The sequence below is a fragment of the Phyllostomus discolor genome, chromosome 2 (assembly GCF_004126475.2).
Source record: "Phyllostomus discolor isolate MPI-MPIP mPhyDis1 chromosome 2, mPhyDis1.pri.v3, whole genome shotgun sequence".
Taxonomy (NCBI): Eukaryota; Metazoa; Chordata; class Mammalia; order Chiroptera; family Phyllostomidae; genus Phyllostomus; species Phyllostomus discolor.
In genome coordinates this window covers 210,487,059-210,499,705 of record NC_040904.2, presented here as the reverse complement: position 1 = coordinate 210,499,705, position 12,647 = coordinate 210,487,059, and positions in this window count along the sequence as shown.

The window sequence follows — 12,647 nt, the reverse complement described above, 5'->3', positions numbered from 1 at the left end:
CCAGGACACCCAGTTACAGCAGCAGGGACACAAAGGAAGTAAAGGCAGTGGCAGGTGACACCCCTCTCACCACCAGGCACCCCTGTGCTTGCTCTGAGCACCTGAGAGTCTGCGGAGGTACGAACAGTGCTAACCAGACAGGAATAACCCTGAGGAGCTGCAAGAGGCCTGGGTGGAGGCAGCGGAGGCAGCGGGGGGTGACGGGAAATGGCCGGAGTCAGGAGATGCTTAGGAAACCGAGCATTTGGTGTGTGACTCAGCGCTTGCGAGAGGGGCCCTCTAAAGACACAGTGGGGTCCCGGTCCAGGCGAAGGAGAGGGTGTCGGCCCCACTCTCAGGGTGGGGGGTTCACCTGGCCAAGGGGTCAGCTTGTGGGGGGAGATGAGTTCGGTTTGGGGCTCCATGGCTGTGAACAGGCAGAGGGTCCAGGAAGGATTTCCACCCTTAGATATGAAGCTGGGAGCAAGTTCCTGCCCACACAGAACTTGCGGGAAAAATCCGTCCCTTTGCTGAAGAGTCTTTGCCGCAGGTGCACCTCAGCCCTGACATGACTGGTCACCAGACGTCCCAGATGGACCACTAGGGACTTAGGTGCTTAGCTCCAGAGGGCACTGAGGTACCCCCCAGCCCCTGGCCACCCCCGCCCTCTCAGTCACACCCTTTCCTGGTAAGGTGGTGAGGCAGCTGGCTGGCGGCGGGCAGTCAACCCCACGGGAGCAACCGGGAGGCAGGGCAGGGCGGGGGCCGTGGGCCTCCCAGGGTCGCTCGGAGGCAGAAGGGGTGGACCTCAGGTCTCAGGCATGGTGGATGGCACCTTCTGAAGAGTTCCACGGCACTTAGACACACCAGGTAAAATGTAACACACCTTCTTTTAAATGCCCAGTGAGCTTCCACAGTAGCAAAGAGATCCCCAGGGACCACACACAAAGGGGGAGCCCACACTGGAGCGGTGGGCAGATGCCGATCCTCTGGCGGCAGGGGGACCGGGGTGTGGACGTGTCAGCCTTTGCCCATCCTGGGAACCACGGGGTTTGGCTTGTATAGCTCCGTGGGGACGGGAGACGAAGCCTTGGGCCCTCGCCAGAAGGGATTCGGGACCCAGACACTTTTTTTTTTGAGATTTTATTTATTTTTAGAGAGGGAAGGGAGGGAGGAAGAGAGAGAGAGAGAAACATCAATGTGCGGTTGCTGGGGGTCATGGCCTGCAACCCAGGATGTGCCCTGACTGGGAATTGAACCTGCGACATTTGGTTCGCAGCCTGCGCTCAATCCACTGAGCTATATGCCAGCCAGGGCTTGGGACCCAGACGCTTGAATAAAGGTGGGCCCATATCCTCAACGAAAGACCAGACGAGAGAGAAAAATCACCCTTTTGCAAACAACAGGAAGAAGTCATCCAAGAAGTCTCATTTTGTGTGGCTCTCTTGGGAAATGTAAATCAAGTCTCTCTTAGGAAATTGTAACTCTAGACCTTCCCTACCACAGATTTGAGGTTTGAGTTTTCATGACCCCCGTGGTCTCAGAACCCCCGAGCCTGGAAATCAGTGCACAAAGCACCCACAGGGCACCTGCACCGGTAGCAAACACAACCCTCTCTGGAGGGACAGGGCGACCGCAAAGACCACTCGGGATTCTCGCAGGTGAAACCCTCGCGAACACGAGCTCGTTATCCAAAGGTACAAAACATGCAAAGACTCGGGCCGCAAAGACCGACACCTGCGGGATCCCGCCCCTGCCACGTTCTGTTCGAGCGCATGACGGCTTTCAAAGTTACCGTGGGCCTCTCGTAGGAGGGCATGAAAGCACGTCCCAATAAATGTCAAGAACCTGGCACCACAGATCAGGTCCAATTAAATCAAACACCACAAGCAAAAGGCTCGCTGAAAAACCACACCTGCCGTCCTTGGACGTAGCCCGGGTCTCTCGTTCCTCTCCACCCCGCTGCCTCCCCGGCCTGCGGGAGCCCCAAGGACACTGGGGCCCCAGGTGGACGTGAAAACGCTAATAGGCGGCAGACACACAGGAGGGGCGCAGCACGTCCCAGGGGAAGCTGGACCAGAACAGGTCTCCCTCTGGGCCCGCTGCACGGGGTGTCGCCTTCATTAGAGCAAAAGGCAGGTCCCTTCTCTTTTCCAAAGGACAGACTCAGGGTGTGACAAAGACAGAAGCCTCGGCTGAAATGGCAGCCGCCAGCCATCGGCCTTTATGAGCCAGCGCGTCTGGGAGACATCCCTGCAGAGCCCGGGTGGGCCGAGAAAAGTGGGCCGATGCCGGGAGGCAGGGGTTCTCGGTGCTGCGACAGAGAGACAAGCACCCTGCCAGCCTGGCCCTCCCTGCCTACCTCGCCTAATGGTCTCAAATCCCAGCATGAGCAGCACGCTCTTTTGGGGCGGCTTTGGGGGCCCCCAGGGGTCCCGGGAAAGCTCAGTACTCCCATCTACGCGCAAGGAAATGGGACACACTTTGGAAAAGGTGCCTGTGGACTCCGTCCCCCACGGGGACTCATTAAACTGATCATCATGTCAGCGGCTCCCCGGGCAACCTGTGCAGGCCCTCGGGGCTCGGTTTCCATGTGGCAGCATCTAGAAGGGGCCTGCTGCTGCCTTCATCCCCCCTGACCCCGCCCCCACTTCTCGTCTGCCTGCCTGCCCGCCTGCCTGCCTCGGCTCAGACGCCAGAAAGACACCCCTGTCCAGTTCAGGCGGCCAGGCCTCAGGCTGCCCGGCCACTTCCCCTCTCCGGGCCCGGTGCTTGCCCCTCGGCAGGTGCCTTGGCAGCACTCGAGGTGGTGGGTGTGAAAGGGTTGAAGCTCAAGCTGGATATGGGCAAGGAGAGGCGTCTTCTCGATCTCCGTGTCCAGACCACCCCTCTGGCTTCCAGCCCGGGGGTTCCAGCTGTCTGCTCACCAGCTCTTGGGGCCTTCCCCGCACGAAACCGCTCGAGGACAGCAGAGAAACCATGGAGGAGTCCCAGCTCTGCCAGCTGTGTGCTCTCGGGCCGGGCAATCTCCCTCTCTGGGCCTCTGGATCCGCTTCTGTAAAGTGGAAGAGAGGACCTTTCCCAATTACACCCCCCCCCCCCAACGCAGAATTACTCTCAGGAAGATAACTAGCATGTACAGAGTGGACTTTACACGGATTAACTCATTAAATCCACACACCTCCGAGAGCACCGCACCCACAACGTGGAGATGAGGGACCTGAGACCCAGGAAAGCGAAGTCACTGGCTCAAAAACCCCTGTGTGGCGGAGGCAGGACCCGAACCCATGCAGTCAAGGGGTGCACACCCACTAGGCCAGCGTCCTCCCTGCAGAGCACGCTGGGCAGGGGACACTCACTGGAGCTGGACCGCTGGCCTAGGTGGGACCCCGGGCAAGTTGTTTAGCTCTGCCGTGCCTCAGTTTCCCCGTCAGTAAAAAGAGGGAGAGACTAACACCCCCTTCCTCACTCAACCCCCTTCAGCAGGATTGCCTGCTGAGTGCCCCACGAGCCAGGCTCTGAGCTGCACACTCGAGTTTTGCTCCGGCGTGAACCCTCCCGTGGGCAGCCAAGGAAGCGAGAGAGGCTGAGTCACTTGCTCCAGGTGGCACTGTTAGCAGGATGCCGTGCTGAGACCCAAACCCAAACCCAAACCCGGACTTCAAAGTCCGTGCTTTCAACCACTCTGCTCCGCCAGCAGGTGGCGCTCTCAAAGTCCAACTTCAAACCCGACCTGCGGCTGCACAGGGGCACTCCCCACCGGCTGCCTGACTCACCGCCGCCTTCCCCTGATGGGGCCTGAACCCTGGCCTTGACTTTGACTCATCCTCACCCCAGTCACCAGCGTCGGTGACTAACTGACCCCTTAATGGAAATGCCCCTTGGACCCCTCCTCTCTTCCTCCGCCCAGCTGCCTGTTCCAGTCTAGACCCCCAAAGCTGAAGGCATTGTCTCCAAGTACGCCCATCACAAAGAGGAGGCTTGTAAAGGGGCTGGGCCCGAACTGCTTCTGGTCCCACAGCCTCCGGGACCACGCGGCGCGGAAGCCAGCTGGGAGGTGGGAGGTGGGAGCTCGGAGACGGAGTGAGCGGTCTTTAGAGACGGCTGGCGTGGCCCCCAGCCTCAGCCCAGAGGACCCGAGAACGTGGCACAGGGAACATGTCCACTGGAATTTGGGAGGCGAGGCGGCTAGGGCCGAAGGGGAGAGGCTGGCTAGAGTTACCTGTTTCCACCAGGCAGGGACCCGGCAGCTGTGGGGACAGCCTGAACTCCCAGCATTCCCGGGCCCCAGCGGGAACCTTGCTGGCGTGGCTGGTTTGAGGTGATTTTGAATCGGGATCGTGCCCCAAGGAGACTGGGGGACAGCAGTCAGGGAAGGTGCATGTGGGCCCATGAGAAGAACCTGTGTTGGGTGGGCCCCGGAAGACAGGCGCCAGAGGGGGCTTGTGAGCACCTGCCGGCCAGGGGCTGCTCCGCCCAGGTGGGAGCTGCAGGTGGGAGATCTCTAGTGCAGGGGCAGGAGGGGATCTCTGAGGAACCCACAGAAGTTGCCCCTGATGAGAAAGAGCCAGTTTCCAGACTCCCGGCCCCCCGAGAACTTGGGCTCTTCCGAGAACGCCTGAACCAGCTGGGTCGACTTACTCGCCACCCCGCTCCCCTCCCTGCCCCAAGCTCCAACCCGGGAGAGACCAGGGGCACCTAGTGGGGGAGGGGCGGGGGGAGAGCGGACCACACTGGGTCTCAGAGACGCCCTCCCTGCCTCCGCCCTCACTACCCAGGCCTTCGTGTTTGCGGAAGACTCGGGCTGGGGGCAAGGAGAAGCTTTCAATAGAGCTTAAGGCTCTGCCATTAGGCCACGAGATTTTAGTATCTAAAAAAAATAAGGTAAACCCCAAGAGTGACTGGAAAAACTACAAGATGCCTGAGATTTCGTCCAGAGGTAGGAAGGACTGGGTCAGCAGAACCAGGGGGTCCCGGGAGAAGGGCAGAAGCGTCCCTGCCCGCAGCCTGCCAAGCACAGCGCCCTCTGCGTGTCTCTGCACAGCTTCGGCCTCCTACTGGGCGCTCCTTGGCCCCTCCTGCGGTTCCTGCCCTGCCCCCACAGCCCAGTCCCCGCCCCTCGGGCTCAGGCCCTCTGCAACAGCCTTCCCCCGCACCGCCCAGGGGCACATATCCCAGTAGTCATGGGCTTGACTGTCCGGGTTCGTATTCCAGCTCCTCGACCTGACAGCTGAGTGACCTGAAGCAAGTGGCTTGACCTCTCTGTGCTGCAGCACCGCTATCTGTGACCCGGGGATGGGGAGACGGCCCCCTATTCCACCGAGGGTCTGTGAGGCTTTGCCTGATTTCATAGCACCTAGGAACACACAAGGACCAGTGTTAGCGTTCATCACTCCTTTTTTTTTAAAGATTTTATTTATTTCTAAAGAGGGAAGGGAAGGAGATAGAGAGAGAGAGAGAGAGAGAAACATCAATGTGTGGTTGCTGGGGGCTGTGGCCTGCAACCCAGGCATGTGCCCTGACTGGGAATCAAACCTGCGACACTTTGGTTTGCAGCCCGAGCTCAGTCCACTGAGCTACGCCAGCCAGGGCCTTATCACTACTTTTTTAAAGATTTTATTTATTTACTTTTAGAGAGCGGGAAAAGGAAAGAGAAAGTGGAGGAGAGAAACAGTAATGTGTGAGAGATGCATTGGATCAGTTGCCTCTCGCATGCCCCCAACTGAGGACCTGGTCTGCAACCCAGGCGTGTGCCCTGACTGGGAATCAAACTGGTGACCTTTCAATCTGCAGGCTGGCTCAATCCACTGAGCCACACCAGCCAGGGGTCGTCATTATTGTGGAATGCCTTTTTGCTGTGTAGTCTTGGGCAAGTCCCTTGCCCCTCAGCCCCCCGCTTCTCAGTTTCTGTGTCTGAAAAATAAATTGGGGGGGGGGGGGATTATAATTTGCTGGTGGCTGCAGCTAATACTGGTGGTAGGCAATCTTTACTGAGAAGAGAGACCCCAGCCCAGGCACGCCCCAAGGTGGTCCAAGAGGACCGCTGGCAGCTCAGCGGGTAGCAGCAGACCAGAGTCCTGCCAGCAGAACGGCCACTTCCCCAGTCTCACGCACACCTCTTCTTCCAGCCTCGGAGCCTGCCCAACCTGCCCCCCCCCCCCCCAGGGTCCCCTTGGGTACTTGAACTAGATCAGGAAGTAGCTGGTGTTTGGGGAGTATCTGCCACGCAGGCACCCTTGGTTCCTTAGCGGTCACATAAGAACGGCCACCCAGACGAGGCCCCAGGTGCAGCCCTTTCCTCCGGCCTCACCACGCACCTCTGCCCTGGCCCTGTGTCCACCCTCCCTGATTCTCCTCCCTGAGGGGACCTTTGCCCTCCCACGGGCCTTGCGTCGGGTCCCAGGCAGCGCAGGGCTGCCGGAGCCCCTGGTGCGGACCGAGGACGGAAGGCTCGCAGAGCCCTCCAAGTCGGCTCTCCTGCCTCCAGCGCAGCGTCTGCGGGTCCGAGAGGAGCTGGAGAAACGCAGTTCCTTAGGCTCCCTCGTGCGTGACGACGCAGACGCACCCTGAACGCACACCGGGGTGCCGGTGACCCAGATAGGAGGCGGACGCCGTGCCAGGCCTCGAGGAGTTCTCGGACTCGGGGTGGGGGGGCGGGGCGGGTGGAGGCGTGACGGATCACTCTGCTGCACAGCAGGTGGCGGGGGGCGGGGCAGGCGGGGGCGGGGGGCTGCAGCGGCCTGTGGGTTAGACAGGCTCCCGGGGTCTAGGAAGGGCCTAGGGAAGGGTGGACTGAGCCCAGGGCAAAGGGAAGGTCCAGGATGAACTTGGCCTCTGACTCTGAGGGCGAGAACGTGTGGTGTGGAATCGGCGAAAGTCTGGGTTCAAATCCCAGGTGCACTCCCGCCGAGCACGGGACCTCGCAAATTACCGCGTCTCTCGGAGTTTCTGTTTTCTTCCTGCGAAACAGGGATGGTGACAGTGTGGGGCTCCGGGGCGGCCGCAGGGGAGGACCCGGCAGAGGAAGGTGTGGGCGGGAATGACAGCAGGAAGGCAGGCCAGCGCTGCCCTGGGACGGTCAGACAGGGAGGTCAGCCGGCCCACCCTGACCGCCGCAGGAAGAGCACGTGCTTTGTTAGGTGGCCACTCCCTCCGGTCGTCCTTGGCTGGGCCTGGACTCCGGCACACGCACTTCAGCCAACTCCCAGCCCGCCCCCCGCAAGGAGGACACCCGCTCCCTCCTGGGCGCTCGGCCCCTCCTGAGCTGGGAACAGATGTCCCTGCTTCCTGCCGGAGCCCGGGAGCTGGGCTAGCTCCTTCCGCGGCTTCAGGGAGGCAGAAACCCTGGGTGGAAGTCTCTGGGCTTCCCCAGAGCGGGAGGCTCTGTCTCCTCTGGCCTCTGCCCCGCCCCTCCGGCCTGGCTCCTACCCCTGGCATCCACCGGTCACTCGCAAAGGTTCCTGGGCCCTCCCTGAGCCCTGCTTCCTTTCGGAAGGCCGCGAGCTGTGCTATGTGGACTGGACACGCATGGGAGCCTTGGTCCAGAGGATGCCCTGACTCTGCTGAGAAATGGTGTGGGGCCCCGCCACCGGCGTGGCTCAGCTGCTTGGGCATCACCCCACAAATGGAAAGGCTGCCGGTTCAATTCTCTGGCGGGGCACATGCCTGGATTGCGGGTTCGGTCCCCAGTCAGGGCACGTACAGAAAGTAACCAGTCAGTGTTTCTCTCTTTTCCTTTCTCCTCTCCTCCCCCTCTATCAAAAAGTTAAAAAATTGGCCCTGGCTGGCGTAGCTCAGTGGATTGAGCTCGGGCTGCGAACCAAAGTGTCGCAGGTTCGATCCCCAGTCAGGGTACATGCCTGGGTTGCAGGCCATGGCCCCCAGCAACCGCACATTGATGTTTCTCTCTTCCTCTCTCTCTCTCTCTCTGTCTCTGTCTCCCTCCCTTCCCTCTCTAAAAATAAATAAATAAAATCCTTTAAAAAAGCTAAAAGATTGAAGAACAAAAAAAGAAAGAAACGGTGTGGGAGGGACAGCAGAAGGACTGCGGAGCGACTGTGGAGGGAGGCCCTGAGGGCGGCGCCTGCAGAACGAAGGCCCAGAAGTGAGAGAGGGAAGGTAACAGGCGCTGAGCACCCGGCGCGTGCTGGGGGCGGCGTGTCGGCCGGCTGGCTCGCTGGCACGGTACGGAGCAGCCACTGTCTCTGCCCCGAGTCCCCGAGAGATCTCACACGGGACACCTCATCTGGTCTTACCTAATGGCCACTCCCATCCCCCGTGAGGGCAGGACCGTGACCCCATTTTATAGGTAAGGCAGCCCCAGGCCTGGGACAGTCCGTCTCTGGGTGGACACTGGACCCTCGGGCGGGAGGTGTCCAGGAAGAACACAGGCAGCCCTCTTTGTCCCCCAGGAGGAGAGCCCAGGGGGACCGTGGAGGAGCAGCTTCCTGACGGCGTGCGGAGGAGGGGACCTTCACGGTGCCAGGTAGGGGGACTGTGGTGCCATGGAGGGACACCGTGCAGCCCCCCACTTGGAGAACGAGCTCGCCGCTCTGCCGCTGGCGCATGGGGCGGGGGGGGGGGGGGGGGGCCCTCCAGCTGCAGGGCCTCCCGGACCCAGCCCAGCCTTTGTCTGTTTTCAGAGCAGTTTGGGGTTCTCAGTGGTGCTGAGCAGGAGGCGCAGAGAGTCCCACACCCCCGGCCCCCGCCCCTGCACAGGCCCCCCAGGTCCAGCATCCCGGACCAGAGGGCACGCTGGCCACAGCTGACGAACCCTGACACTGACGACGTCACCGTCACCACCAAGTGCGCAGCTCACACGCGGGCTCGCTCTCGGCGGTGCACCCTCCGTGGGTCTGAGCAAACGCACAATGACCCGCGTCCACCACTGGGGTCATGTAGAGAACAGTGTCGCTGCCCTAACACCCTCCGTGCTCTGCCCGTTCATCCCTCCCTCGCCCACGTGCCCCGGCCACCGCCCATCTTCACACTGTGTCCATGCTTCTGCCTTTCCCAGAAGGTCCTATTGTTGGAGCCACACGTGGGTAGCCTTTTCAGACCGGCCCCTTTCACCGAGGGATGCGCATTCGAGGTTCCTCCATGCCTTCTCCTGGCTCGGCAGCTCCTTTCCTGGTAGCCCCGAGTGACGTTCCACTGTCTGGATGTACCCCCGTTTACCTATCCATTCCGTGTACGGGCACCTTGGCTGCTTCCAGTCTGGGCACTTACGAACAGAGCTGCTGTAAACATCCACACGCAGGCTTCTGTGTAGAGGTCACCCCAGCGTTTGAGCTGCGGCCGCCTTCCTCTGGGCCAGACGCACCGGGCACGGGGCATCTGTGCCCAGGGCAGAGCCTCCCTAGCAGAGAGCCCTCGCCCCCGAGCCCCGTGCTGGGTGGGCCAAGGCTCAGTCAGATCTGCACTGAGGTCCGAGGCGCCCCCAGCCCAGTTCTCCCTCCTCCCCTTTCCTCTTCCACAGGACTCGGCGCCCAACCCCACCCCAGGGCCTGCTCCCTGGAGGGCCCAACCGACAAACTCCCCCTCTGCGTTCAGTCCACACCCACCCGGTTCTCTCCACCGATGGGACCTGCAGCCCCCATTCCTTTCATCTGGGGGCTGGATGGCCCCCAGCGGGTCTCCCTGCTTCCCCTCCGATCCCTTTGTGACCTGGCCTCCACGCACCTGCCAGAGGAGCCTTCTACAAATACGGACCCCAAGCTGTCACTCACCCCACCCGTGCCCCGCCCCACCCCGCCCATTGGGCTGAGAATCACACAGCCCCTGCCCCAGCCCGGGCAGCCCCACCCACCTCACTCTGCCTTCTTCTGCAGCTTCCTCTCTCCCCTGGAGATCACTCTGCTGCAGCCCCATTGGCCTGCTCTCTGTTTCTGAAACACACCACGTTCATTCTGCCTCAGGGCCTTTGCACCAGCTGCCCCCCCTGCCAGGAACACTGGGTCTTCCCCCAGATCCCTGCACGGCTGGTGTCTCAGATCGTTCGGGTCCCAACCTCACACGCAGTGTCCATCTCCCAGTACCCGCCCCTGGAATTTTCTATCATATTACTTTTACATTTTAAACTACTTTGACATTTCAAATTTTCCATCGCAGTTCTCACTACTGTCATCAATGAACGGTTTCGTTTAATTATTCATTTGTTTACTGCCTGCCTCCCCACTAGAACAGAAAGTGGGGGCTTGTCTCGTGTCCAGCTCTCCCCGGTGCCTGGCACAAAGTCCGTCTCCAAACATACATTTTGAACGAACGACTATATTTGTTCATTGAGGGCAGAATTCTCTTACCCTAAGAATGGAGTGAAAGTGGAGAAATAAAACATCTAAGAGACACGAGAATTCAGAGGGAAAATAGGGGGACAACTGCCGCCTGAGGAGGTCCCCCTGAGACCTGACCATCCCTCGAGGAGTTCTGGGTTAGGGCTGGGGCGGAGGTCTTGGCCGCAGCACCAGCGAGACCGTTTGGGAACCGCCACTCGCTGCCGCCCCAGGGCAGCCGCACTGTTGCCTGCGGGGAAGCTAGATCCGTCCGCGTTCGCCCCGGGGGGGCTGCCGCCTTTTTCGGACTGTAAGACGCACTCCCCCCCCCCCAAATCTGGGAGGAAAGGGGGTGCGTCTTACAGTCCAAAAAATCAGTACCTGGGGCAGGGCCCCTGCCAGACGCTGGGGATGCAATGAATCAAGGAAGGAGGGGGTGGCCTTCCAGGCGGGGGACGGCACGAACAAGGGCAGTGACAGGAGACCTCCCGGGGTATGTGGGGAGTTACGCACAGCGCACAGGCAGTGAGGGACAGGCTGTGAGGCTGGAAGGGTGAGCAGTGTCCACACGACCCACAGCCTTACAAACCCAGAGCAGCCGACGTAGTGAGACCCGACGCTTACCAAGCCTTTCCTCCTCCCATTCCCCACGTTGTGGCTCGGAAGCCCCGGCAGGAGTGGGGGTCAAGAACTGTGAAGGGCCTGGGACTTTACCCTCCTTGACGACTAGGTCACGCACCTGGAAACAGGTAGAAGCGGGGTTTTGAAACAGACCTTCCGGCTCTGGAATCCATGCCCTTGACCGAGAGGCAGTACTAACTCTTACGGAGAGTGGACTTCACCCCATGGGGATGCGGAGCCACCAACGCAGGGGAGGGACCTGTTCACACGACAGGTCTGTAAAGACATCCTGGAAGATGAGCGACCCCTTTAAACACAATTCGACTGCAGCCTCTAGACCCATGATCCAACTGTCCCCAAGGCAGTTCCCACAGTGGTGGCACCCCTGGGGGCCCAAGCCACAGCAGCCCCTCTCCCAGCCTCCCCTGTCTTTCCTTGGATTTTCTACCGCAGTTTCTCCTTGGGTTGTCACACGGGTGCTTCTGTCTTCCCGGAACACATGTGGGTGCACCAGGAGTCTCCCTGCCTCGTGCACCCTCAGGTCCTCCCGGGCCCCTCCAGAGAGGCCTCCTCCACGCTGGGCTGCCTGGAGGGGGCTGCAGGCCCCCGCTCCGAGTAGGCGTGACACGGCCACGCGCACACACGGTTCCAGGGTTCACGGTGTGGAGCTCACGTTTGCTTTGCTCCCACTTCACAACTCAGGCGACCCCGTGTCCCAGAACTCCCACAAGGAGGGCGGGCGTCTTCCTGGGGCTGGGGGTGGGGGCGGGGCTGGGGCCTGTGCCCAGGGCCCGGGTAGGATCCCCCAGGCCCCGCCCCACACCCCGCCCTGGGCGGAGCCTGCACGGCGGCCATGGTGGTCCAGAGTCCCAGTGTGAGTCTCCTTCAGGTCCAGAACATAGGCTTGGAAGGGAGACAGGCCGGGGTGCGGCCCTGGCCAGCGACTCCACGAGCCGCACCCCCTCTTCTCCCTCCCGGGATGCAGGGCGAACGCCCACAGCCGTCTCGGCGCCCTCCCAGCCCTGGGAGCCCACCCTGAGGAGGAAGTGCCTCATGGAAAGTGGGAACTGGAGCTGGATTGTGAGGGGTGGTAGGCCTTTTTTTTTTCCCTTAAGTTTTTAATTGCAAAGTTAATTTGCAACAAAATATATATAGACGTTTTTGACAGGCTCCTCCTCCACCCCCACACCACATCCCACTCCCATCCCTGTTCTCCCTCCCAGCACCTGGTCCGCAGGCCCACCAGTGTTTGCCTGCAGGCTGCCTCCGTGAGGGGGGTCTTGTCTCTGGACCATCTGTGTCCCTAGCCAGTCAGAGGAGGAACTCTGGCTGCCCTTTGAGATCACAGGGAGATTTTTTTTTTTTTGGACAGGTGTGGAGGGGAGTGAACCCTGCCCCTTCAGGAGGGTGGGGGTGGGAAGTGACAGGCAGGTGGCCATAATATAAATAGAGATTGGGCCAAAATCTCCAGCCCTCCCCCCGTATCCCCACACTGGCCTCCTTCCTTCCCCTTCCCACACCCACCCCAGCTCGACCCCACAGTCTGCCGGGTCAGATGCCCCGGAGCCCAAATGCTACTCCCACATACACCAGTGGTGTGTCCTTGGCCTGCAACCTGACCTCGGCAATCCTTAGTTTCCTCATTTGTATCATGAGCATGCCCACCGTGAGGCTCCATGGGGACCAGAGTGTAGCTCACTCAGCACAGAGCGTGACTCGAAGGAAAAGCTCCTCGAAAGGTAGCTGTTGGCATTATCAGTTCGGGAGGGGGACCAC